Source organism: Periplaneta americana, chromosome 4 (genome assembly GCF_040183065.1).
Source record: "Periplaneta americana isolate PAMFEO1 chromosome 4, P.americana_PAMFEO1_priV1, whole genome shotgun sequence".
Taxonomy (NCBI): domain Eukaryota; kingdom Metazoa; phylum Arthropoda; class Insecta; order Blattodea; family Blattidae; genus Periplaneta; species Periplaneta americana.
This window is the reverse complement of record NC_091120.1, coordinates 76,540,370-76,567,070: the sequence shown is the minus strand read 5'-3', so window position 1 is coordinate 76,567,070 and position 26,701 is coordinate 76,540,370. Positions and strand designations below refer to the sequence as shown.

At 35.4% G+C, this 26,701-nt stretch overlaps 1 protein-coding gene and 1 pseudogene across 3 annotated transcripts in view; one reads left to right on the top strand and one right to left on the bottom strand.

Annotated features, from left to right (window-relative positions):
* LOC138697977 (tyramine receptor 1-like) overlaps positions 1-26,701 on the bottom strand; it is a 689,651-nt gene that overhangs the window by 130,582 nt on the left and 532,368 nt on the right. The window lies entirely within an intron of this gene.
* LOC138698936 (glucose dehydrogenase [FAD, quinone]-like) lies at positions 11,411-14,892 on the top strand (annotated as a pseudogene).

The following is a 26,701-nucleotide window of genomic DNA, read 5'->3' as shown; positions in this document are numbered from 1 at the left end:
AACGTTTTCAGATAAATTTACAAAAATTGGGTGATATATTCTTAATATGTGATTATTTCTATTGCTTATATTGTTTTCTGCAAGTATTCAAGTATACTCAAAAAACATGGTAAAACAATTTTCATATATTCATATTTAAAAATGCGGATCTTCTATTTTAAAGAAAAAAAATATATAGTACGCCTCAGTTAGTCATATAATGAACTGATAAGTTTCAACTTGGAATCATCATAGATTACAAAGATAAAAATTATTATGTCACTGCAAGCGTAAGCTAACCGTACAGCTCGCGATACTTATGTCCACACATTCGTTATTTCATTATATTTAATTATACTCTTGAATGTCGCTATGTAATTTAACATCATCATCATATCCCTCACGTATTAGACCCTACAGGGTCTGTTACGGTCTCATGCCAGCGCTTTCGTGGTCTTCCCAATTTCCCCTTTCCTCTTGGTACATAAGTAAGAATCTGTTTAGGCCATCTAGTGCGATCCATCCTTTCGACATGTTTTTTCCACTGAAGTCGATATTGTTGAACAAAATTAACTATAGGATCCATTTTGAGTTCCTGCAATATGTCCACATTTTTACGGTGTTCCAGCAAAGAGCATCCCGCTGTTCGTCTCATGAACCTCATTTCAGCTGTCGTCAGCCTTTGCTCATCAGCTTTTCTGATTGTCCATGCCTCGCTACCGTAGGTGAGGAGGACTGGTCGAGCTAGTGTTTTATATACCTTTAGCCTTGTATGTTTCTGAACATGGGAGGACTTGAAGATGGCGTTAATGACGCCAGTGATTTTTATAAATTTACATATTTTGTTTGACATATCTTCATCAGTGATGTAAGAGAGGTTATAACCTAAATAGTTAAATGAATTAACACGTTCAATTAAAGTATTATTTATCATGATCTTACTTGGAATTGGGTTCTCTCCCGAAAATGCCATGACTTTTGTTTTCTCTTTTGAGATTTCCATATTGAAATCAGAGGGGATTATTTGCAAATTATAAATGGCTCCTTGTAAAGCATCCTCCGTTTTAGCGATAATAACCTGATCGTCGGCAAACATTAGTGTATCGAGAACTGTGTTTCGATTAATTTGAATTCCAGCATGATGACTTTGCCTCCAAATGTATAAAATATGGTTGATATATATAATAAACAACAGAGGGGAAAGACCGCACCCTTGTCTAACACCTTGGTTGATGGAAGTCCAGCTAGTAGTTCCGCGTTCAGTTCTTATGGCAATTTCATTTTGTTGATATAAATCATAAATGGAGAGAATGATTTGGTTTGGCACATTATCATAGCGTAAAATCTCTAAAAGTTTTTTTCTATCAACTCTATCAAAAGCTTTTATGAAATCAATAAATGCCAAGTGGGTTGGAATATTAAATTCTCTGTGCTTTTCAATTAAAATCTTCATGGTGAAATAGCTGTCACAACATGATCTTCCTTTTCGGAATCCATTCTGTTCTTCAGTGATTTTGTCTTCGTAATGTAATTTAACATGTAGTACATAATTAGAATTTTTTTCAGTTATTACCTCAAATAAATTATTGTCACATGGATTTTGTTAAACCTGAAGTTTTGTAAGAAATGCTTACCTTTCATTGTTGAGATGAAATCACCTGATCATCTTTCCAGACAGGATGCTGCGTTGTTTCAGCTGCATTTGAAAACTGCTTAGCAAGTATAATACCCATCCTAAACGGCAGAACTGTATGAAACTTGCGTGTTCCAGGCACTATGGTAGATTTTGCAAATCGAGGAGCAAGCATTTTTTCCTCTTCAGCATAGTTTTTTTCAGACAAATAAACAGTATTAATGTTTGGGAGATTGTCCTTTGTCCAGATGTACAATTCACTGGGTGTAGTTATTTGTTTATCGGATGGTCTCTGCAAACTAGCACGAGCCGCAAACATTTTTAAGTGTCCCACCTACACCTTCGCATGCGCTTTTGCCATGCGATGTGCCAAAATAATGCCATTCTGCTGGAAATCCAAAATCTTCTTCGTGAAATGTGAGGTTCAGGAAATTTTTTTCTATTTTTATACTGAGCAGCCGATCCATCGGAGAAATACATAATTTTTTTCGGTGAATTACAGATGTTTGTTTTAATAAATTCTATTAGATATTTCTGAAACAGATGTTCAGCTGTAGTGTCATGTTTCGGACAGTCTGAAATTATTACCAGATTTTTAATAGATACTGTATCGGATGATGACTCGTTATAATATATTACGAAAGGATGAATGGTTGCCTGCACATTAGTCCAGTGGTATGATTGAATTTCATCTTGGATTACGAAAGAATAGTTTTCAGCGAAGTCGCATAACACAATAAGGTGGCATGGCTGTAGAGATGATTTCATATGACGTAGAAACTTACTTTGTTCAGATGATATAAATGAGTGGGTCAATAAATCACCAAGTTTGTCCAAGAGGCAATCGAGAAATTCTTCTGTGAGTTTCACTATGGTCTCGAGCGTTGATCGGTCAGTCATCAATCACTGCTTGTAGGTCACTGATTCAATGAAGTTTTCTTCGAAACATTTCTCTAAACTCTCTCTTTACATTTCCTGAACAAGCACTTTATTTGAGGAGGATTGCACACCATAGTAGCCAAGAAATGTTGATAAGTTGGAAGGTATAAAGAAGAATTTTCTAGAAATCCACGTAGACCTGAAACTTTAATTGCTTCCGGCATGAGTTTTACATTCTGATGAGTGGCACAGACACAGACAGTATAAGTTCCACTTGCTCCAGCTAGAATACAATTTCTTGGCCTAAGAGCTGCAAATTTGGAGAATCCTACCTTCATATCAGGGTTAGAATTTTTAAATTCTGCATATAATTCATTAAGATTTCCCAGAATTAATCTCTTCTGCTCATGTGCTTTCCTACCTGATTCTTTAATCGTGACATAATCTTTCTTACCAGGCATTATTCTGCTTATCTCGTCAGAACAATAGAATTCTTTAACTTTAACGGCAACAGCCGCGGGCAAGGTTTTTCCTGGTTTCGGATTTGGTGAAGACAAAATTCCCTTTTCTATTGCCAGAGCTTTAGCTTTCCGAATCATGTATTCAGAAGCTAAAGGAAACTCTTTTTTTGTTTTATTTATGCTCCAGTTCTTAGGTAGTAGTGTCAAAATGGAGATTTTCTCACTTTTACCTGAAATTTGAAATTTTTCCTGCAACTGAGTTAAAATTGCAGAATCAGACCTTGATGAAGATTCTGGATCGTAGACGTCATTAATATCAAATACTTTTTCTTTTAAGGCTTTTTCAACATTTTCATATTTTTGTCGCTTATATTTCTCTTCTCGTAACCTTTTTCGTTTAATAGGGGACACACCTAAGTCAACAAGACTTGTATTTAATGAACTTACATTTGCTGTAGAATCGACGTATTCTTCATCGTTATTACAGTCATTCTCAGGATTCTGCGTCACACTTTCAATAGCATCATATTTTATTTTTATTTCTTTGCGACACATAGCACACACCTTTTGTTCCTGTTTTAAATTAGGAAATACATTAAGCATCCACAACATAACATTTCTTAAATTTTTCTTCTAATTACAATGCCCTGATTTCTCGAAGGGATTGCAGCGAACATATAACTTAAAACGCGACTCCATTATAACATACAAAACTACCACATACTACAAAAACTAAAGACACTGCACTTGAAAAAGTTCACACGTTTTGTATGTAAGTTGAGGACTGTATAGCTCGCGCTAGAAGCGATTACCGAAAACCAATGGTGGCGTTGCTGTCTTTTTTGACGTGTGTATGTAGGCACGCCGAGGGGGAAGAGGTGCGAGCCGATGGAAGTACTGTCTCTTCCAAGAAGATGAACAAATGAGGACATCGCTGTGGAAATAAAGAACGTAGCAAGAGAAAAATTCGAAGCTAATTAAACGCGCAACATATGTTTACGAATGAAATAATACCGTGCGATACAAGACACGTATTCACATGCAATGGAACAAACTAAAGTCGTAATGTAACTATCACAACGCAAGAATGATTCTATCGATGTCATTTCTCTTCCGACTGTACTCTTGAATATCATTCAAGTTATCTCATGACCTTTCCTGACGCCCGCTCTTCCTTATCGCAGTGTTAGATTCGCATTCCTTCCGTCGGTAATCCGTACTTGCGAGACCTATATCAACTGTGACTCATGACAGAACGATGACGCAGATCAAGTACGAACTCGCGCGCATGCAGTGTTGGTGTAAGATGGGTTTAAGTGCTACAAACCAATGCACTGATATATTTTTTTACTGATATTCCTAAAACATTTCCAAAATGAAACTTACACCAAGGGGAGAATACTCTTACCTCTATAATATACATTTTTCGCGAAATAATTTGTGCCCCGCATTTTTAGATATTCAATGTTACAATGTGATTCACGTGACCATTCAATGAAGAATGCGATACTTCGATACAAACCTATTTTTATTGAAATGTATGATTCGTTAGCTTTAAAATAAGTCCAAGTTTAAGATTCTACCTCAATTAGAAGAGAAGTTATGAATTATTTTTTTCGACATAGTATGCAACATTTTTACATTTTTTCTCATATTGACAGAATTGCTGTATGGATATCGTGCATTATTGAGGGCTAAAAGTTTACATAATTAATTAACTTAAGGTTCTTTACCATCCCACCAAAGTTAATGAAAATCTGAGGTGGTCGGGTTGAAAAGTCCACTTTTTTGTGCTGATTTGACATGGAAAGGCCCAACTACAAAACCATAGCTCATGCTTTTGTTCTGCAGTGTTGGCGGTTTAAAAGCGCATTCCTGTTACTGAAACGTTCTTGGTTATCTACTCATTGTTGGATACTCGTATAAATAATTTTTCCTGAAGTGACTTTATTTACGTTCTGTTAGATTGAATATTATAATACAGTCATGAGTAAAAATAAATCCGAGCAAGATATTTTCTCGAACAGTGATTCAGATGATTTCGTCCCACCTACTTCTACTGAGATCAACCAGTAGTGATGAAAATACTGCTAAGTAATAAACTGAATTATTTTTGTAATTACAGTGCGTCTAAAAAATCGAACCAGTTAACGATATTCACAAGAATTAAATTTGTATGAGTGTCATAATTATCCATAGACATTGTTGTCACATACCACATTCCGGAATTAGTTTTCTTTTAGGGTAACTTTAATCATGAACCCTTTTTACCATATCACATAATATTATAATTGTGTTATTTAAAATTATATATACATAGTGAGCTCATTAAATTATTTTTATTACTATTTTCTGTTACTATTATAAATATGTTACTTCTTGACCTAACAGTAACGTAAAACTCAGAAACTCTGTGGGCCTATAAAGTAAGTAATTTATAATGTTGTTTTAAACATTAGAGGAAGAAAGTAAAAGAGACAAATTGACGTAAAAAAAACTAAAATTTCCTACATTATGTGAAGATCTATTCCTCAATCATCCAACGTGAATATTTATTGTGCGACAACAACAGCAGAATATAAAAGTAACATTACAACAAACAGTTTTAAAACGGATGTTGATGAAAATGAAGTAGAAAAAACGAGTACGGTTGGAATTGAAACTAATACAAATCGTGAACCACCTCAAAATATACCAAAGAAGAAGAATGTACGGAAGGTTATGGTCAAACCAGTATCCTGGAAATGTAATATGCGGAAGAAAGCACATCAGGAAGGTAAGGTGTAGACTATGTGAATCGTAGAGGAGAGGAAAATCTGTTTCATAAGAAATTGTAAATACACCAAAAATGTCAGGCAATATGCAATTATAAATGTAGCCAAAAAATACTCACAAAAACAAGTAGAACTTCATAGAACCTATTATTTTCTGCAATCTGCTACTCTGCAATAGATCTAATAAGACTGTTAAAGCAGGTGAACCGTCGTAACTCTTATCGGCTAATACAAATGAGAGCAAAAGATATCAAGGATTTTTCAGAAACTGTAAAGCTATTAACCCAGATAAGACTGACGTCCTACATATAGGACACCGGACGTTTCACACAAATATGATAATAACATTGACTTTGACAGACTAAATATAAGAAAAAAAATTGGAGGCAATTTATAACACATAAGGATTATGGTATCATGATTGCCGACTATGAAAATCTTATACAGCAATGTGAAAAAAATTAAACGTCCGGGTCCTATATATAGGACGTCAGTCTTATCTGGGTTAAATTAGGGCCTACAAGACTGGTCTATTCTCGCAACTAGCTATGCGAAGTTTACAAAAACATAGGCCTTATCATGAAATCAAACACCAATTAAGAAGTTGATAATATCAATTTTAATGACCACAGAGGAGTGTTGAAGCCTGTTCCACAGCATCAATACGTATTTTGTGTATCAAACCAAAAATCCAAAATAAGAAGATTGAACTCTCAGATTTGAAAAAGGACATCAAAGCAGCTATCCTTTTCATGGCTCTCCAAGACAAGTTACTGCTCAGCAAGCCACTTAGTATAGACTAAATACATTTTTGTTTGAAATAGTGTCACAATCCAATATTATTTTATAGTTGAAACCATAATGTTCTTTTTTCAACATATATTTACGGTGTTTTAAAGTTTTTGTCCCTAAATCTGGAGTTGTAACTAACATATTTTTTTGAATAGTGATTAAAAAGTTAGTTTGACAAGGTTGTATGTGCACTTACACCTTTGTAACTTTCCTGAAGCGTCAAATTTAAAGTGACAAGGTGCTAACTGCATTTTCGCTACCTCAGATTCTACGACTTAAAAAGAAATTTTTTAAAGAGAACTCATTAAAACTACTTTCCATTGATATCTAAGAAAATTATTTAGAAAAAAATATATAAATAAAAATTTATATTATAATGAAACTTTAAACTCAATTTTCTCAGAATAATGGTTTTTGCAGTAAGAACCTTGTCAAACCAAGCTAGCGCGATCTCTTTGGGATCGCTGCCTTGTTTCATCCCTAGAAATGAATTAATATTCTGAAAGAGGTCACGGGCAAGTTCTTGTCTAAACGTCGTTTCATATGAGGAGATATGAGATGGAAAGCCAGGTTCTTTAAAAAAAAAAAATCCCTTCTTTTCAGATTGCGTGGTAATTTTGTTGACGTAGCTATATAGGGTCAATGCATTTAGAGCAGCTAGATTGAGAATTCCGAATAACATACAGACTGGTCAACAGCTCACGGACTGGTCAACAGCTCGTGTATCTTGAAACGATGTATTCATGTACCATTTTGTCCAACATGTCAGTCCCTTGTTTCGTTTCGCATCATGATAAAATAAAATTTAATTATTTCTGGTTTCAGTGTTTCCTTAATTACATCTGAAACACTGTGCAATATTGAGAAGTATTTTACGTATACCCCTTTTTAGGCATGGATGACACGATATTTTTGTCATCGATAGCAAATTGCGTGAATAATACTTAACTTTTTTCTATTCGATGAGTCATCGATTACAATGTACACAACCATCATCACAAAAAATAATTTTAAAAAAATATGCAAAATTTTTAACATTCACATAGACGAAAAAAAGAAATAAACATATTTTCACCACATACGGTCGAAACCTGACATAGTGAATAGAAAAAAACAATGCTCTTTACAGAAAAGATAATAAGACACTGACTTTCAGAAGAGTACAGTATAGGGTAACATGGGCTATATTCTTGTTTAGGCAACTGTCCGAAGACAGGTCCGAACCACACAAGTGATACAAAGAAACCACCACTTATGAGGTAACTAGGCAAGCAAATAATGGGGTAGGGTGGCTAGTTCCTTTCCCCCTCCATTGCGCACATCACCGACTAGCTATATATTACACTAGTCAGACTTCAGACGCATAAGAACAATTTATTATTCTTCCTCTGACACATACCGTCAAGTGACATGTACTGCCTGATAAAAGATATATATCAGTCAAAACCTCAATCTGAGGTAACAGGCTATATATACAGAAGAGGAGCAGGAATGGATGGTAACAGGAGTGGTGTACAGCTGTCAAAAAAAAAAGTGGCCGCACTCGTGAACAGCGAATATTTTCAAAGTCCACTTCGGGTCGCGGCGATGTTACACGATGCATGTGCTTGTACAAGCAGTTCCGGAACTATGAAAGTGTTCCGTATCTGCGACTCGTTGACCAGCGGTAGAGTGCTTGTTTAATGATTCAAAGGTTGTGGTTTCCGGCCTTCGTCAAGTTTCGTTTTATTTTTTAATCGTTCTTTACCGATGTAAATGATATTCAAATTATCATTTATATTCAGTTATCGTTCTTTATGGATATCACGTTATTTATATTTTGTTATCGTTCTTTAAAGATATGAATAAAATCCAAGTCATCATTTGTATTCTGTTATCGTTTTATAACGATATGAATAATAATTATTATTATTGTATCTCAATGGGGGTTAGCCCTATTTTACATATGTATGTTAGGGCTATAGTTTCATACACAAAAAAGATAGGCATAAAGAGAAATGGAAAAGAAAATTAAATAATTAGCTTACGCGATGTAAACAAAACTTAAACAATCCGTAAATTAGGCATTGCGATTGCAAAACAAATATCAGGCATCAATTTGAAACATACAAAAACATTAACAACACACATACGTAACACTTCTATAACACAAATATGCAGCTTTCCGTAACATACATCATAAATTAATACACAATAGTCACACAAACACAATCAAACTATAATTACGACATTGCGACGACATCAAGCATCCCATAACTGACTCACATACATAACAAATCAAGCATCCGTTGCAACACATACACTTCAACATAGTAACCACACTTTCAAAAGTTACAAATTTGGCTCCAAGGAGAATAAACAGGACACTCTTACTAATTACTATCCTTCTACAATTACTTAAATACATCTGTAATAAATCTGTGATATTCCGATATGAATAATATTACGTTTTTTATATTCTGTTATCGTTCTTTAGCGATATGAATAATATTGAAGTTATCATTTATATTCTGTTTTCCTTCATTAGCATTATAAAATAATATTCAAGTTATTTATATTGTTATTGTTCTTTCGCAATATAAATAACCGGTATTTTATGTAAGTAATTATTATAACACAAATAAACATCTTTCTTTGTAAAATAGTTTATTTTATTTAGATAATGAAATACGTATTATATAATATCTTATATTAATTAAACAAACCGATATTTATCATTTATATTCTGTTATCGTTCTTTAGTGATACTGTATAAATAATATTCAAGTTATTTCTATTGCAATCGTTCTTTAGCGATATAAATGACATAAATTTAATATTAGGTTTGGAAAAATCCAGTTGCATAATACTGCTATTAGTTTTTTTTTTTGTGTTATTACACTACACTATCTTAAACCACAATAAAATGAAAAGGAGTAACGAGGAATTGAACCTGAGACGTTGACATCTAAATTTCGACGTTCGTCCGCTTATCTACGAGGGCAAAAGTGTGGAAACATTTTCAGAAAAATTGGCCCGATCACACTCTGATGATTCGTAGAAGCTAGTCCAGGATGCGGGGGAAGAGGGCTAATTGAGATTTCCCGATCTCTGATCGGATAAAACATCCTGATAGAATTAATATTTAACCCTTGCCGTGACTTTCGGTGAAGTTCGGAGGGCCCAATTAGTCCAATCCACTCTCCTCATCTCCGCGCTTGGGCCCCCTGGAATTTAATGACATGCGAAAGAGATAGTGGTGTGCGGAAAGCAACGGGATGTTACCGCATTTAGGCCTATCCTTCCCAAGAAAAACTGCAAACATGAAGAAAGGAAGCTTTTAATAGAAGAAGAAGGATCTTCTGCGGACCTCTGGAAAAAGAACTAAGGAAGAGACTAGTGAAGTGCGTTGTGTGGAGTGTGGCATTGTATGGGGAAGGAACATGCACATTACGACAAAATGAAGAGAAACGAATTGAAGCATTTGAAATGTAGATGTGGTGAAGAACGGTGCGTGTGAAGTGGAGAGACAGAATAAGAAATAAAATTGTGTTCGAAAAAGTGAGTGAAGGAAGAATGATGCTGAAACTGATTAGAAAGAGAAAAAGGAATTGGTTGGGTCTCTGGTTGAAAAGAATAATAGACGACATTAGGATATGTGGATCATATGCGGAGACTAAGAGGAAGGCAGAAAATAGGAAAGATTGGAGATTGCTGGGTTTGCAATGAAATACCTGCCCATGGAGAGAACACTTATGTATATATGTTCAGATTGCCTGGAATATCGTGTCTAAGAGAAGTCGCTATTTGCAAAGACTAGTCAATTCCATGCCCACTCGACTGCAAGATGATCGAGATAATAGGAAGATAGACTAAATATTGAATTGTGGCGTTTTGTTTCGTTTTTTGAATGCTTAATTGTTTGAATGTTTTAAGGCCGACGCCAGTAAATTTATTTTGTTTATGCCACGAAAGATATTTTTATTGAGAATAAAATCTTTTTTCTTTCCATTTGCAGCCACATTATCATAATGATAAAGTCATGGCATAATATAATAATGAACCTGATGTTAATTACTAAAATAATCGTAAAAGATAAAGGAGCCATTATATATAGTTTGTCTCTCTCAAAAACAGAACAAAAAAGAACATAAAAATCACGAGGTTGTAGTCGAACGCAGGATCTCTCGAATAAGAGGCCTGAACGCTACCATCACGCTATCCAATAACACACAAAATACTTCAATTATAACTGTAGATATCAGGCAACGTGGTCCAACAACATGTAACATCGCCTGTCTGCGAATTGTAGCGAAGATACCCGAAGGGAACTTTGTTTCAGGAGAGCGGCCACTTTTTCTTTTGACAACTGTACAACCCCGCAGAACAATTAAATCCACATCCAACAGAAGCGGGAATATCGCCATGGAAATGAATATTCTGAATCTTTGGACAACCAAATGAGATTACATAGACGGGCATAAAACAGTGAACAGAAATACACAGAGTCAAAATATCCCGCAGGGGTTGCGCGCAACTCCTGTTCACATCGGAGGGTTCATGAAGTAAAGCCTTGGTTTTTCTGAATCGACGCATGTGACGTGCGAGGCCCGCCTCGCAGAAATCCAGACTACACGAAACAGAGTGATTGGTTTCTATAACTGCGAGATTCGAGCCCTGCGTACTTCGCAGCCATATAAACCACTCACTATCTCTCGTGTAGTCCGCATTTGTGCGAGGCTGGCCTTGCACCTCGCACGCCGCATGCGTCGGTTCAGAAAAACCCAAGACTTATTAGTTCAATGAAACTGCAGATAAACTGACGTATTCTATCAAGAGGTACACAGCAGAAGTGCACAAATTTAGGTATTTCTTGCTTATAACATTTTGACTATGTATGGTTTCAGATTGACCACAACATGGAAGCCCAGTGCCTACTGAACACAACATCGAGTTCAGATGCAGCAGGGGCATCAGCTATCAGCACACTTCTCTTTACAACCCTCGTCACTAATCTCACCGAGTCGCAGAAATCACTTGGAAATCCTGATGACTACCCGCAAGACTCTCTTCCCGGCTTGCTGAAAGAATACGACTTCATCGTGGTGGGGGGAGGATCGGCAGGCTCCGTGGTTGCAAGTCGACTCAGCGAGGAGAAGCAGTGGAACGTTCTTCTTCTGGAGGCGGGAGGAGATCCTACTCCAACGTCGGACATCCCGGCCCTAATGACTGCGTTGGAAGGCACAGACTTGGACTGGCAATATAGGACTGAACGTGAACCTAACAGGTATCTAGGATTAAAAGATAACCGTTGTAAGTTTCCACGTGGTAAAGCATTGGGTGGTACGAGCATAATTAATTTTATGATGTATGTGAGAGGAATGAAACAAAATTATGACGATTGGGCCAACGCTGGAAATGATGGTTGGTCCTTTAACGATGTTTTGCCTTTCTTCAAGAAATCTGAAGATATGACTTATCAGCCACTACTTCAGCCTAACGCTGACAATGTGACTTATCATGCAAAGGGTGGACGTTTGACTGTAGAAAATTTCACTCCAACAGAATTTGAAACGAAGTTCTTGAAGGCAATGATAGAGATGGGATATGAACATCTCAGCGATATTAACGCAGGGTATCCGTCGGGATTCGGTACTGTACTTGCCACAATGAGAAATGGCAGAAGGTGTAGTACTGCAAAAGCTTTTCTGACTCCTGCAAGATTCAGAGAAAACCTTCAAGTTGTAAAATTTGCCCATGTCACTAAAATACTGATAAATGAAACTTCGAAAGTCGCATATGGCGTTGAATTTAAAGATATAGATGGTAAAATTCATAGTGTAAATTGTAGAAATGAGGTCATAGTATCAGCTGGAACAATAAATTCTCCTCAGATATTAATGCTGTCTGGTATCGGACCTCAAGAACATTTGGCAAATATAGGTGTAAAGCCTGTTATTATGAATCTCAGTGTAGGTGAAAATCTGCAGGATCATGTCCTGTTTACAGGTTCCGTTTTTAACATGAAGAAATCACTTTACCTTGACGCATCAGATCTTAGTTCTTCAGATACATACTACAAGTTCCTAACACAAAAACCTAACCTCCTTTCAACAATTATAGGTATTCCATTAAATGGATATATAAAAATTAATGAATCTACGCCAATTGAAAAGCCAGATTTACAGATTTACTTCTTCGTTTTACTTGCTAATGATACAAACGGAGCAAATTCATTTTCCTGAATTTCAATGATGAAATGCGCAGTTCCGTTGTGAAAGCTGTTGGTTCGAACGACTTTGTTTTTGCTATACCTTCAGTGATGGGGCCCAAAAGTAGAGGAAGAATTCTGCTCAATTCATCAGATCCTTTCGATTATCCACTAATTCTAACTGGCTATCTATCGGATCCAGAAGGCACGGATATTAATACACTCTTAGGAGGAGTAAATTTCACAGAAAGGTTTCTTAACACGGAAGAGATGAAATCAAATGAAGCCACTCGTTGGCAGTTCCCCATGGAGGAGTGCGACGGCCTCGAGTTCCGTTCTAGAGATTACTGGATGTGCGCCGTGAAATATTTGGCAACTACAAATTACCATCCAGTTGGAACATGTAAAATGGGACCAAGTTCAGACTCCAATGCTGTAGTAGATGCAGGTTCACGGTATAAAGGGACTAAGAGTTGCAAGTTGCGTCCATAATGCCTAGTATCGTAAGTGGGAATACTAATGCTGCGACCATTATGATAGGCGAGAAAGCAGCGGACATGATCAAGAAACAGTGGCTCTCACAATAAAGGTAACTGCTATACATAGCAATGAAGTTAAACTAATGTAATATAAACATCTTGTGAATGTACAGCTGTCAAAAGAAAAAGTGGCCGCTCTCCTGAAACAAAGTTCCCTTCGGGTATCTTCGCTACAATTCGTAGACAGGCGATGTTACATGTTGTTGGACCACGTTGCCTGATATCTACAGTTATAATTGAAGTATTCTGTGTGTTATTCGATGACGTAATGGTAGCGTTCAGACCTCTTATTCATGAGGTCCTGCGTTCGACTACAACCTCGTGCATTATATGTTATTTTTTGTTCTGTTTTTTAAGAGAGACAAACTATATATAATGGCTCGTTTCTTTTTTACGATTATTTTAGTAATTAACATCAGGTTCATTAATATATTATGCCATGACTTTATCATTATGATATTGTGGCTGCAAATGGAAATAAAAAATATTTTATTCTGAATAAAAATATCTTTCGTGGCATAAACAAAACAAATTTACTGGCGTCGGCCTTAAAACTTTCAACAATTGAGCGTTCAAAAAACGAAACAAAAAGCCACACTTCAATATTTAGTCTATCTTCCTCTTATCTCGATCATCTTGCAGTCGAGTGGACATGGAATTGACTAGTCTTTGCAAATAGCGACTGTTCTTAGAGACGATATTCCCGGCATTATGAACATACATACATAAGTTTTCCGTCCATGGGCAAGTCTTTCATTGCAAACCCAGCAATCTCCAATCTTTCCTATTTTCTGCCTTCCTCTTAGTCTCCGCATATGATCCACATATCCTAATGTCGTCTATTATTCTTTTCAACCAGAGACCCAACCAATTCCTTTTTCTCTTTCTAATCAGTATCAGCATCATTCTTTCTTCACTCACTTTTGCAAACACAATTTTATTTCTTATTCTGTCTGTCCACTTCACACGCTCAGTTCATCTCCACATCCACATTTCAAATGCTTCAATTCGTTTCTCTTCATTTCGTCGTAATGTGCATGTTCCTTCCCCATACAATGCCACACTCCACACAACGCACTTCATTAGTCTCTTTCTTAGTTCTTTTTCCAGAGGTCCGCTGAAGATCCTTCTTCTTCTATTAAAAGCTTCTTTTGTTCATGTTTGCAGTTTTTCTTGGGAATAATAGGCCTAAATGCGGTAACATCCCATTGCTCCCCGCACACCACTATCTCTTTCGCATGTCATTAAATTCCAGGGGGCCCAAGCGTGGAGATGAGGAGAGTGGATTTGAATACTACTTGGGCCCTCCGGACTTCACCGAAAGTCACGGCAAGGGTTAAATATCAATTCTATGAGTATGTTTGACCCGATCAGAGACCGGGAAATCTCAATTAGCCTTTGCCCCCCGCATCCTGGACTAGCTTCTACGAATCATCAGAAAATCTTAAGAGTGTGATTGGGTCAATTTTTCCGAAAATGTTTCCACACTTTTGCCTTCGTAGATAAGCGGACGAACGTCAGAATTTAGATGTCAACGTCTCAGGTTCAATTCCTCGTTACTCTTTTTCATTTTATTGTGGTTCAAGATAGTATAATGTAATAATACAAAAAGCAAAACTAACAGCAGTATTATGCAACTGGATTTTTCCAAACCTAATATTAAATTTATGTCATTTATATCGCTAAAGACTGCGGGCTAAAGCAAGGAGATGCACTATCACCTTTACTTTTTAACTTCGCTATAGAATATGCCATTAGGAAAGTTCAGGATAACAGGCAGGGTTTGGAATTGAACGGGCTATATCAGCTTCTTGTCTATGCGGATGACGTGAATATGTTAGGAGAAAATACACAGACGGTTAGGGAAAACACGGAAATTTTACTTGAAGCAAGTAAAGCGATCGGTTTGGAAGTAAATCCCGAAAAGACAAAGTATATGATTATGTCTCGTGACGGGAATATTGTACGAAATGGAAATATAAATATTGGAGATTTATCCTTCGAAGAGGTGGAAAAATTCAAATATCTTGGAGCAACAGTAACAAATATAAATGACACTCGGGAGGAAATTAAACGCAGAATAAATATGGGAAATGCGTGTTATTATTCGGTTGAGAAGCTCTTATCATCCAGTCTGCTCTCCAAAAATCTGAAAGTTAGAATTTATAAAACAGTTATATTACCGGTTCTTCTATATGGCTGTGAAACTTGGACTCTCACTCTGAGAGAGGAACATAGGTTAAGGGTGGTTGAGAATAAGGTGCTTAGGAAAATATTTGGGGCTAAGCGGGATGAAGTTACAGGAGAATGGAGAAAGTTACACAACACAGAACTGCACACATTGTATTCTTCACCTGACATAATTAGGAACTTGAAATCCAGACGTTTGAGATGGGCAGGGCATGTAGCACGTATGGGCGAATCCAGAAATGCATATAGAGTGTTAGTTGGGAGACCGGAGGGAAAAAGACCTTTAGGGAGGCCGAGACGTAGATGGGAGGATAATATTAAAATGGATTTGAGGGAGGTGGGATATGATGATAGAGACTGGCTTAATCTTGCACAGGATAGGGACCGATGGCGGGCTTATGTGTGGGCGGCAATGAACCTTCGGGTTCCTTAAAAGCCATTTGTAAGTAAGTAAGTATATCGCTAAAGAACGATTACAATATAAATAACTTGAATATTATTTATACAGTATCACTAAAGAACGATAACAGAATATAAATGATAAATATCGGTTTGTTTAATTAATATAAGATATTATATAATACGTATTTCATTATCTAAATAAAATAACCTATTTTACAAAGAAATATGGTTATTTGTGTTATAATAATTACTTACATAAAATACAGATTATTTATATTGCGAAAGGACAGTAACATTATAAATAACTTGAATATTATTTTATAATGCTAATGAAGGAAAACAGAATATAAATGATAACTTGAATAATATTTATATCGCTAAAGAACGATAACAATATAAAAAACGTGAATATTATTCATATCGGAATTTCACAGATTTATTACAGATGTATTTAAGTAATTGTAGAAGGATAGTAATTAGTAACAGTGTCCTATTTATTCTTCTTGGAGCTAAATTTGCAACTTTTAAAAGTGTGGTTACTATGTTGAAGTGTATATGTTGCAACGGATGCTTGATTTGTTATGTATGTGAGTCAGTTATGGGATGCTTGATGTCGTCGCAATGTCGTAATTATAGTTTGATTGTGTTTGTGTGACTGTTGTGTATTAATTTATGATGTATGGTACGGAAAGCTGCGTATTTGTGTTATAGAAGTGTTACGTATGTGTGTTGTTAATGTTTTTGTATGTTTCAAATTGATAACTGATATTTGTTTTGCAATCGCAATCCCTAATTTACGGATTGTTTATGTTTTGTTTACATCGCGTAAGCTAATTTAATTTTCTTTTTCATTTCTCTTTATGCTTATCTTTTTTGTGTATAAAACTATAGCCCTAACATATATATGTAAAATAGGGCTAACCCACATTGGAGATACAATAATAATAATTATTATTCATATCGTTATAAAACGATAACAGAATACAAATGGTGACTTGAATTTTATTCATATCTCTAAAGAACGATAACAAAATATAAATAACGTGATATCCATAAAGAACGATAACTGGATATAAATGATAATTTGAATATCATTTACATCGCTAAAGAACGATTAAAAAATAAAATGAAAACTTGAAGAAGGCCCGAACCCACAACCTTTGAATCATTAAACAAGCACTCTACCGCTGGTCTACGAGGCACAGATATGGAATACTTTCATAGTTCCGGAACTGCTTGTACAAGCATATGCATCGTGTAACATCGCCGCGACCCGAAGTGGACTTTGAAAATATTCGCTTTTCACGAGTGCGGCCACTTTTTTTTTTTTTTTTTCTTCACAACTGTACAATACTAGCATTAAAATTATGCTAGACAGAAGAATAATTAATAAAGGTTTGAAGAGTACATGTACAATCGAGTTGACTGTTTTATTACATTACAAATGGGATAATAGGCTATATAGGTGCACTGAATATGTACCATCTTAGGAAAAAAGTGACCCGCTGTCATATGTAAAGTCCCCTTCGAAAGAATTTGGCTACATCTGTGAGAGCTTAGGTTTTATACTCATTTTAAAGTAGATTCCTTCCCGCACTTACATTACAATGCACAATCCAATGTCTTCCTTGCCTTTTTATCTAGTTAAAAAAGGACTGTGTTATACAGTTTGTGCACTAATAATAGATTGAATGTTCTTGGTAATCTGTTTTGTGAGGGTATATTTTTATTAATTTCCGTTAGTGTTTTTAGTTCTGGAAGTGGTTACTTTTTCACAACTCTCCTTTCTTTTTGAGACGAACATCAGAAATATTTGTATTTAATAATAGTTATATGTTTATTGCATTTTTTACAGCATAATCACAGATAATCTGTCACAATCACAGTTACTTCTTCTGTAACACCAATAATTTTCAACTGTTTCCTCGGAGAAATCTGTTTTTTCATTACCACAGGTAAGACAAATTACTTAATAGATAGTACGCTTGTACTACAAGCTCTATCACTAAACTGAACGTTATCTAAATCAGCTCAACTAGTTCATGGTCACCAAGTCTAAAACTATCCTACAATTACACAACATGCGACGGAAATGATACAAGTCGACATCAATCAACGAATTTAAATTACTGCAAAATGAAGATAAGGGTTTCTTTCACGTGACTTGTACACTACCGTACATAGGCCTATTGGACCAAATGAATGTAAGTACATCCATTCTGAGGAGTTAGGGATATTATGTACCGTAGGTAGGAAAATTTTAATATGGCAAAAATTGGGAACATAAGAAGCAAATTTATAGTTGTTGTTTAGTCAACTGTCCGAAGACAGGTACGAACCTCATAAATAACACCAATAAGGCATAATTTATTAAGCAACTAAGTCAGAAGATAATAGGGTAGGGTTTACAGTTCATTTCTCCCTCCTTTGCATACATGGCTGACTAGTAACATGTTACACTAATCAGACTTCAGATAGTAAACTAAGCAATATGACAATAATCAGACATATAAACTTCAGTGTAGTGATTTTACCATTAGAAAGATAAATGTGGATTTATTCAGCAATTTTATAAATACGGATGCACTACACTATCAGAATTCGCACTTAAATCCTGTGCATGGGTCTTTTGACTGTAAGTACTTTACAAAACAAGTCATAGTTCCTTCGGGTACCCCACCCACCTATAATTAAAATCCAATTGCTCTCTATGAAAAACACAGATCAATATGAAAGTGGCACATACAAAACACATCATATACCCTAATCTAACATAAAAACTGGCATAAAAGTGTATAATTCAAAACTGTTCGAAATTCATACTTCCTTAATAAGAAAAAACTACTCGTCGATGTTTATTGTGTCTAGATCAGAAAACCTGTCGTTATGTTATAAGTAGGGTCGTAACATCGGTATTGTAGACGATTCGTGAGCATACCTCTGTAGTTTGGCGAGCAGCACAGTGTAGTAGGCTCCCGCTCGAGTACCAATGTTCAGGAATGAGTGCCCAGGAGTGCCTCTTCCTCTGTTCCCATTTTAACGCGATGGGGATCATGGCTGGAAGCTTGCACATACTTTCATACAATAACATTGCCAGCGTAAAAGGAGTCATACAAATGTTTGACGGAAACGATGCAGCTTCCATAAGTAATACCCAAACTCTGCTTTGTAATCCAAATATAAAAAAACAGTGTGAATATATTTCATCTAATTTCGGATTTATACCCTCTACAATCGAATGTCTCTAAAAGACTGATGTGAAATTGGTGGAGCAAATTTCGATAGTAAATATTCTCTTCTCAAAAGTGAATGGTCTGCAAGATGATAGGCCTATAAGTAAATAGGTGTGTGCAAAAATGAACACAGCAATACAAAAAAAAGTGGTTTCAATAATTCATTATGCAAAATTGCAAGAGTTTTGTCAGATGACAAGTGCGATTGTTATAAACTTGATGTAGAAATAGATGATGTTAAAAATTTTACATTTACTCTCTTGGTTTCAGCGGTGTTGAACGCAGTTTTTCCGCATACAATGTTATACTATCAAACACTCGGAGGTCATTTTCATTTAAAACTTTGAAAATGAATGTTTTGTTTACTGTAGCAGGAACCAAAACCAGCCAAACAACATGCAAGAAAAGTTAGGTACGGATTCAATCAATTTAGGGCATTTCAAAACCTAAGAGGTTTTTAGCCTCATTCATGATATATCGCCATTCATCTCTGTTCTCTGCATCTTCTTGTCGTCCTCCCACTTCAAAAAGATTGTCATATACTTGGTCCTGCCAAGGAGACGACTCTACCAAGAGGTCTCGTACATCTTGGAGAATAGTCGAAAGCTTTTCGTAGAAGAGAGTCTTCATCACGCCGTAGAACGTGTCCAAGCCAACGTAGTCTTCCACTTTTTATTAAGGCTATTATGTTGGGATCTTTATAAATATCACTTACTTCCCTGTTGTTCAAAATGCTCCATGTGTTATTTTCTTGCATGGGACCTAAAATCGTCCTCAAGATTTTGTTCTCAAAAGTAGAAAGGGATTTGGTTGTTTTTTTTTTTTGTTAATATCCAAGTTTCACCACAGCAATATAGGAGACTTGGTAAGTTTATTGTTTTATAGCATCTTAATTTTGATAATCTAGAAAGGAGTTTGGAACTAAGCAATTTATGAAGGGAGTTGTAACACTTATTTGCCGTGACGAGTCTATGTTCAATTTCTTTCTCAAATAAGCATGTTTCATTAATTATACTTTCTAAGTATTTAAATTGAGTAACTTTTTGAAACTCCCAATCATATATTATCAGTGGTCTTCTATTCTTTGAGGTACGTGATATATTCATGTATTTAGTATTATCATGATTAATTTTTAACTCTGTTATTCTTGTTTCTTCTACTAAGAGTCTAAGACATACCTGCACAAACAGCGCTCAACGAGCGCGCACGCTCTTTCCGAGCGGGAGAGCTGTGTTTACCGCTCGCCGAATCGGAGAGGAAGTTATGTCAGAATGGCATAGACTTGCAATAGGTAGAGGAGAGGGAAACGACCACTCAGCTATCTAGTAGAGTGCAGTGTGTATTCTCAGTAACTGTTTCACGTTGCTTACCTACTGCTACAGTACGGTATGGAGGAATCTAAAAGACGGAAAAGTAGTGATCAGGCAAATTCTTTCAATGTTGCATGGGAAAATGTTTATTTTTTCATAGCTGCTGGAGTAAATACTCTGTGCTTTATCTGCCACAACATTTGGAAAGGTAGAAAGAAACATAACATAATGAGTCATTACGAGTCCAGACATAAAGAGACTAAAGATATTAATCTTCAACAATTTTAATATCTCTCTTCAGGGAAAAGGCCAGTTCAGTGTTGATATGTTGAATAAATTACGGGATTTCAGTCGTAAACTTACACTTTTCGTAAGTCAGTTTCGGGAAGGTATTATGGCTCACTTCCAAACGACAGAAATTGCTCGTGGTGAACCCATTTTAAACGATTATGTGCAAATATTAATTGAAATTCAAAATGAATTTAATTCTAGGTTCCAAGATCTTGTCTTAATTGGAAAGTAGTTTAAAGTTATAATAAATTCCTTCACCACCAGTTGAAACAGTGTCATACATAACATTTAAGTGCTTAAATGCGACAGGTTCAAAATTCCGGCACACGGGCAACGCTGATATAACCTCGGCAGTTGCGAGCGTCTTTAAATAAAACATAACATTTAACGATTTATAGCTTGAACTTAATGATCTTCAATGTGAGCTAAGGGCTAAAATTCGTTTAAATAATACTACTGGTTTAGTTTTACAAGACTAAATCTTAGCAATAATATCCACGACTACACACGCTGGCTGTGAAAATTATTGCTATGTTTGACTCAACATTTATAATCAACAGGAATCGATCATCTGTCACTGATGTTTCATTACGATCAGTAGGCTACTGTTCCTTTCAGCTGGCAACAGCATAAAACCCCGTTTTCATGTACTGATAAATAAAAATATAACAAAATGATATTGTGCATAGAATTTCTATTATTTCTGTAAAATATATATTTCCTTATTAATTAATAACAGTCCAAGATAGTTTTGTAAACACTGAACGGGAATTAATTTCATGAACACCATTTGTGCACATTTTGTACGAGATCACCCCTTCTTTCAGTCCACCCTTATATAGAGCGCCGCCAATATCTGCATTCCGCTCATGAGCTGTGAGCCGGCTCGGAGAGCGCAAACCTTGTGCAGGCCTGGTGTAAGAAAAGGTACCGATTAGATGTCATAAATAAATTAATTATCAGTTAAATATAGGGAAAGCAAAATTGTACGTCATATACGTTTTCGGCATTCTAAATGGAAAACTTTAACATTAAAAAAAAAACTCTTTTCCGACATGTTTTACTGCATTTGTGACAATTTAAGTATGATTTCCAACAATTATTCTCAACCTCACCAGCATTTTAGACCTTTCCGATATTATCCCTTATAACTTATACAACGATTGTAATGTCTTGATTTTATAATGCTCAATAATCTTATACAAAACACGGGACGTGCTTGCTTAAGCGTGCATGAAATTCGCTTCCGCTGCCTGTACAGCCCGATTATTTAGTCCTGACAGCTCAGCGACGCGAATGAGGGGAAGTAATAGGAGTATTGGGGAGAGTTCCGGAGTAGAGTTAAGGGCGAGCGGTCGCTAAGGGAATGCAGTACAGCTCTACTGTATTGGAAACACAACGCTATACTGCATGCAAGACATCCGATCCCTTTGCCTTCAAGCAACAGACTAACCCGAACATCCCTTGGCATAACTTAATGGACTCGCCTGACCCAGGCGCTGATCGCCGGCGACTGTCAGGACTAAATAATCGTACTGTACTTGAAACACGACAACTACATTCTGTCCGACGTCGTGTGTTCACCTTCAAACTCATACAAATATATCGATGCCACTGCCCTAATAAGGCTACCAGATAGTCACATCATAGCACAAAGACAAGCAAGCTTAGTCCACTACACGAAACAGTTACGTAACTGCGTGTACAATAATATTTTTTATCAAGTAAGTATAAGGTTCGCAGGGTTGTAACGTCCATAATTCATGGAAGGGAACCTTTAAAACTTCTTATCGCTTCTGGTCACCAGTAACTTCAGAAAAAATATTTGTAAATGGGTCTGCAATCCAAGAAAAATTGTTTTCAGTTACAACTCAGTTGCTATAATAATAGGAATTCTACATTGAGTCATTTTAAATTATGCCTAATTTATTCCGTCCTTGATTGATTCTGTACCAAGGAAAGAAGCTGACCCTTCTTTGAAGAGGACTCCAATTAATGCCATGTATTTCAAGCAATATGTTCGGTTCAAGTTTGTCGAGCGTGACAAGAATCGAAGTCTGCTTTGAAGAAGCAGATCTGTCTAGCTCGCTAGAACTTGCCCTTGAAGTTCGCTGGCCTCACCTGAACTCCCCTCTAATCCCTTCATGCTTTTAATTGCTTATGGATTTTAGAACAAATCTTATGAAGATTTATTTAGATATAATGACAGGTAATTTTTATTACAAAAATATAATTCAAAACCACATAAATAATCACATTAGGCCTACGTTTTAAAATACATGACAGTTTTTATTATACCAATATCCGAGAGAAAATAGCTATAATTACATTCTTCTCAAAATATTCAAATAAGTCGCAGTTGCTCGATAACAATAGATGTGTGATTATACGAATGATGAAAGTATTAGCGTCGTGCAATAGAGACCCTAGAACGGTTCAAATTTTTCGAGTATGATGAAGTTCGATAGTCACCGATGTTCGCTCTGCAGAAGAAGGCCTGTCGTATTTGTTCCACCTTGTTATAAAAATATTCGTTCTCCTCCACTCCCACTCATTTATGCTTTAACCGCTTAAGAATTTTAGCACAGATCTTGCGATTAGTTTTTCATATGCAATAAGACGAAGTTTGTAATGTCTTGGTTGTCGCTTTTATGTTCAAACATTGCAGCACACTATCTTAAGAATTTGAGCACTTATCCTGGCATTAGATTTTCATACGGAATAACATGAAGTTTGTAATATCTTGGTTTCCTCTCTCATGTTTAAACATTGCACAATACTGGTCGATAGCATGAACATGGGCTTTTCAATACATTTTGTTTGATGTATTTACACTATATTTTTGTGAATGTTTAGCCATATTAATAACAAAAAAAATTAGTTGTACTCATTACCAGACATAGGAGTCGAGGTACCTTAGCTTTAAATGTACGTAAGTATTTATTATACACTTTTCACACGCTGTGCCGGAACACAATTCAGACATAAACAAAGGTAATACATTCCAGTTATGATTGAAAATAAATACATACCTTATGCTTGTATTAGCTTTTATGTCCTTTATGAACTAACATTAGTATAGTAATAGCAGAAACTGCGGCCGATTTCGCAGTAATTGTGCAAGCCACATAACAACAGAAAATGCCGCTGGGTCGCGATTTGAGGGAAGCGCTTATATGGAGATCCCTGTAATTTAATAATAGCAATTCTTCCTCTTCTTCTTCTACATTTAACGTTGTAGGCGAACTGCTTGTTCCGCTATCACAACCTATCACTCCACCTCTTCCAGTCGTCCTAAATTTCTTCTTCCGAATGGTGAATAGTTCTGTACTGCTTTCGGAAGTTTTGAATTACGTACTTATCCTAGATAGGTGGTTACATCAATTGTCACGATAATTTTATATTTTTGTGTTAGTGAGAATAGGCTATCAGGAATTATATTCTTCTTTGTTTCTTCATTTTCGATTCTGTAAATAAAGTGTGCAAACTTTAGTTTTTCCATGGGAAAACTCATTTCTGTACTTGAAATTTTCTTTTTAATTTTTTTACATATACCTCAGTTCCATATTGTATCACAGGGATTGCCATTTTTTTTTTGAGGCATTACATTCTCGTTTCTTCTCTTGTTTTTTTCTTTAAGGTGTTATAGATAATGCTACATATAATCTGAAATCTTGGTCATTTTGTGTTTATGTATTATTATTATTATTATTATTATTATTATTATTATTATTATTATTACTAGCCAAAAGCAACCGGCGTTGCAAGGGTTTTCCTTTCTGCTTCTGTTTTTAATTAAACTGCTTATTAAATTTTCGGAAATCTCGCAAACCTAACTACAGACAACCAAAACGAATTGCCTTTACTAAGCTAAGATTAATCTTTACTTAACGTCACTTACAGAAATTGATGAACTGCATAGCGAAATGCCTGCCAGCGTTAACTCAATTTAAATCAGTTCTAAATCAGGCACCGAAAAGACAACATCTCATCATGTGCCTGACGTTGAAGGGTTTTTTTAATTTACTTATATATATATTTTTTTTTATTTATTTATTCTGGTGTAGTTAAGGTCATTAGGCCTTCTCTTCCACAACGCCAGAAATACAAATAAAATAATAGGAAAATCAAACTACTATGAACAAATTAAAACCCAACGAAAATATGATTCCTTTTCCTCTTTCTGATCAGTTTCAACATCGAATCAATATATACATATATAATTTAATTTATATTGGAAGATTTATTACCCCTTGACCGCTGTACACCCACTTATAGCATACCCAGTTTTTTTTAATATGACTTGGAAAACTATATCTCACAAATTCAGAACATATTATATTAATTCTTATTTTATACACAGAATACAGATACAATATAAAATTGCAATAACTCTTTCTTTAACATAAAGACTAATATTCTGAGAGACGTATAGGCTTAACGGTATTTTAGAAATTAAGAGATTATTTCCACAACGCATAACATACTACATTTGCAACGTGATTATACAAATACAATTTTGCAGTAACATATTTTCGGACGTGAACAACAATATTTTGAGATACGTATATTTTATAATTAATACAATACTATTTTCAGTCGGCTTACATAAATTCAAATACGACATTAGCAACATGACAGAAATATCATTGAATTGCTTTTTGATATGTGCAAAATATTTTTTTTTCCACCCCTTTGTATAAAATATATTCGAGGATGTGAAAAACACGCAGTTAGGTCAATGTCTGCAACTTTGAGGTACTGTCCTCGAGCTTCATTTTAATATGGTCATTACAAATGGTAGTCCCACTGAAATTGCAATTGCATTAAGTAGAATGGGTATCATAGCAATACGTGCGATAAAAACATCTTCTCCTTTCGTTTTTTCAGTTAATATTGCGACTTCTATTACGTTTCGCATAAGTTCTGCACACCAATTCATGTTGGTGCATAATTTTGGCGGGTTAATATTTCGCAATAGTACTCCTGGTTATTAAGTATTAAGTAAATTATGTGGTAGCAATCCTTGTAGTTTCAAAGAATTTTAGAATTCAGTTGGATAAAACACAGGCTGCTCACTATCTGCAACTGCGTTGAGAAATTCATAATACGGTCCTGGATTGCGTAAAGATATTTATTGTACGAATTATCTAGTTTTAGCCTTCATGATGTGTACCAACAATTTTACTAGTGTTACAATTTCCATAGCCTCGTGAAAGTCGATGTTGAATACAAAAAACAATAATAAAAACAATTGACTATAGAAGATAGCATTTTAATATTACACATGAATATTTATATCGTATTTATTTCTATTTTTTATTTTTTATTAATTTAACGTCCATTTGTACAGTTTCAATATAGACTTTTTTTTTCTCCTGGTTATGAAGGTTAAATGTGCAAACTTTGGCACATATCAGTCAAAATGTGTAGATTTGTATAGAGAACATGCATACCCACATTCAATTTTACCATATAATTATATTAAGATTTCAGAATTTGTATGGTAACTTTGTTTGAGACAGCATAAATAAAATACTACGGATATATTTATGTAGTAAAACTCCCTTTATGGCCGGTTAAAATAAAATAACGTATCTGAGATAATGTAAATTATCAAAATAATAAAAAAAAAAGAGAAGTTGAGCTCAGGTTCGAACCTGTAACACCTCACACTGAAGTCGCTCACCTTACCACAACGCTACAGAAAACTACGTATTGAAGCCCTTGGATTAATGTCTTATGAATGCTTTCATAGTTGCTATTATGTTTGATTTTGAATTTTTAAAAAAATTAAACAAATTTGTGTTTTATGCCATTTTGTATTGTATATTATTGCCAATGATACATTCAATCAAGAGATCGTCCCTATTTACGTAGTTAAAGTTAAAGTTATGTTTTATTTAACGACGCTCGCAACTGCAGAGGTTATATCAGCGTCGCCGGAATTTTGTCCCGCAGAAGTTCTTTTACATGCCAGTAAATCTACTGACATGAGCCTGTCGCATTTAAGCACACTTAAATGCCG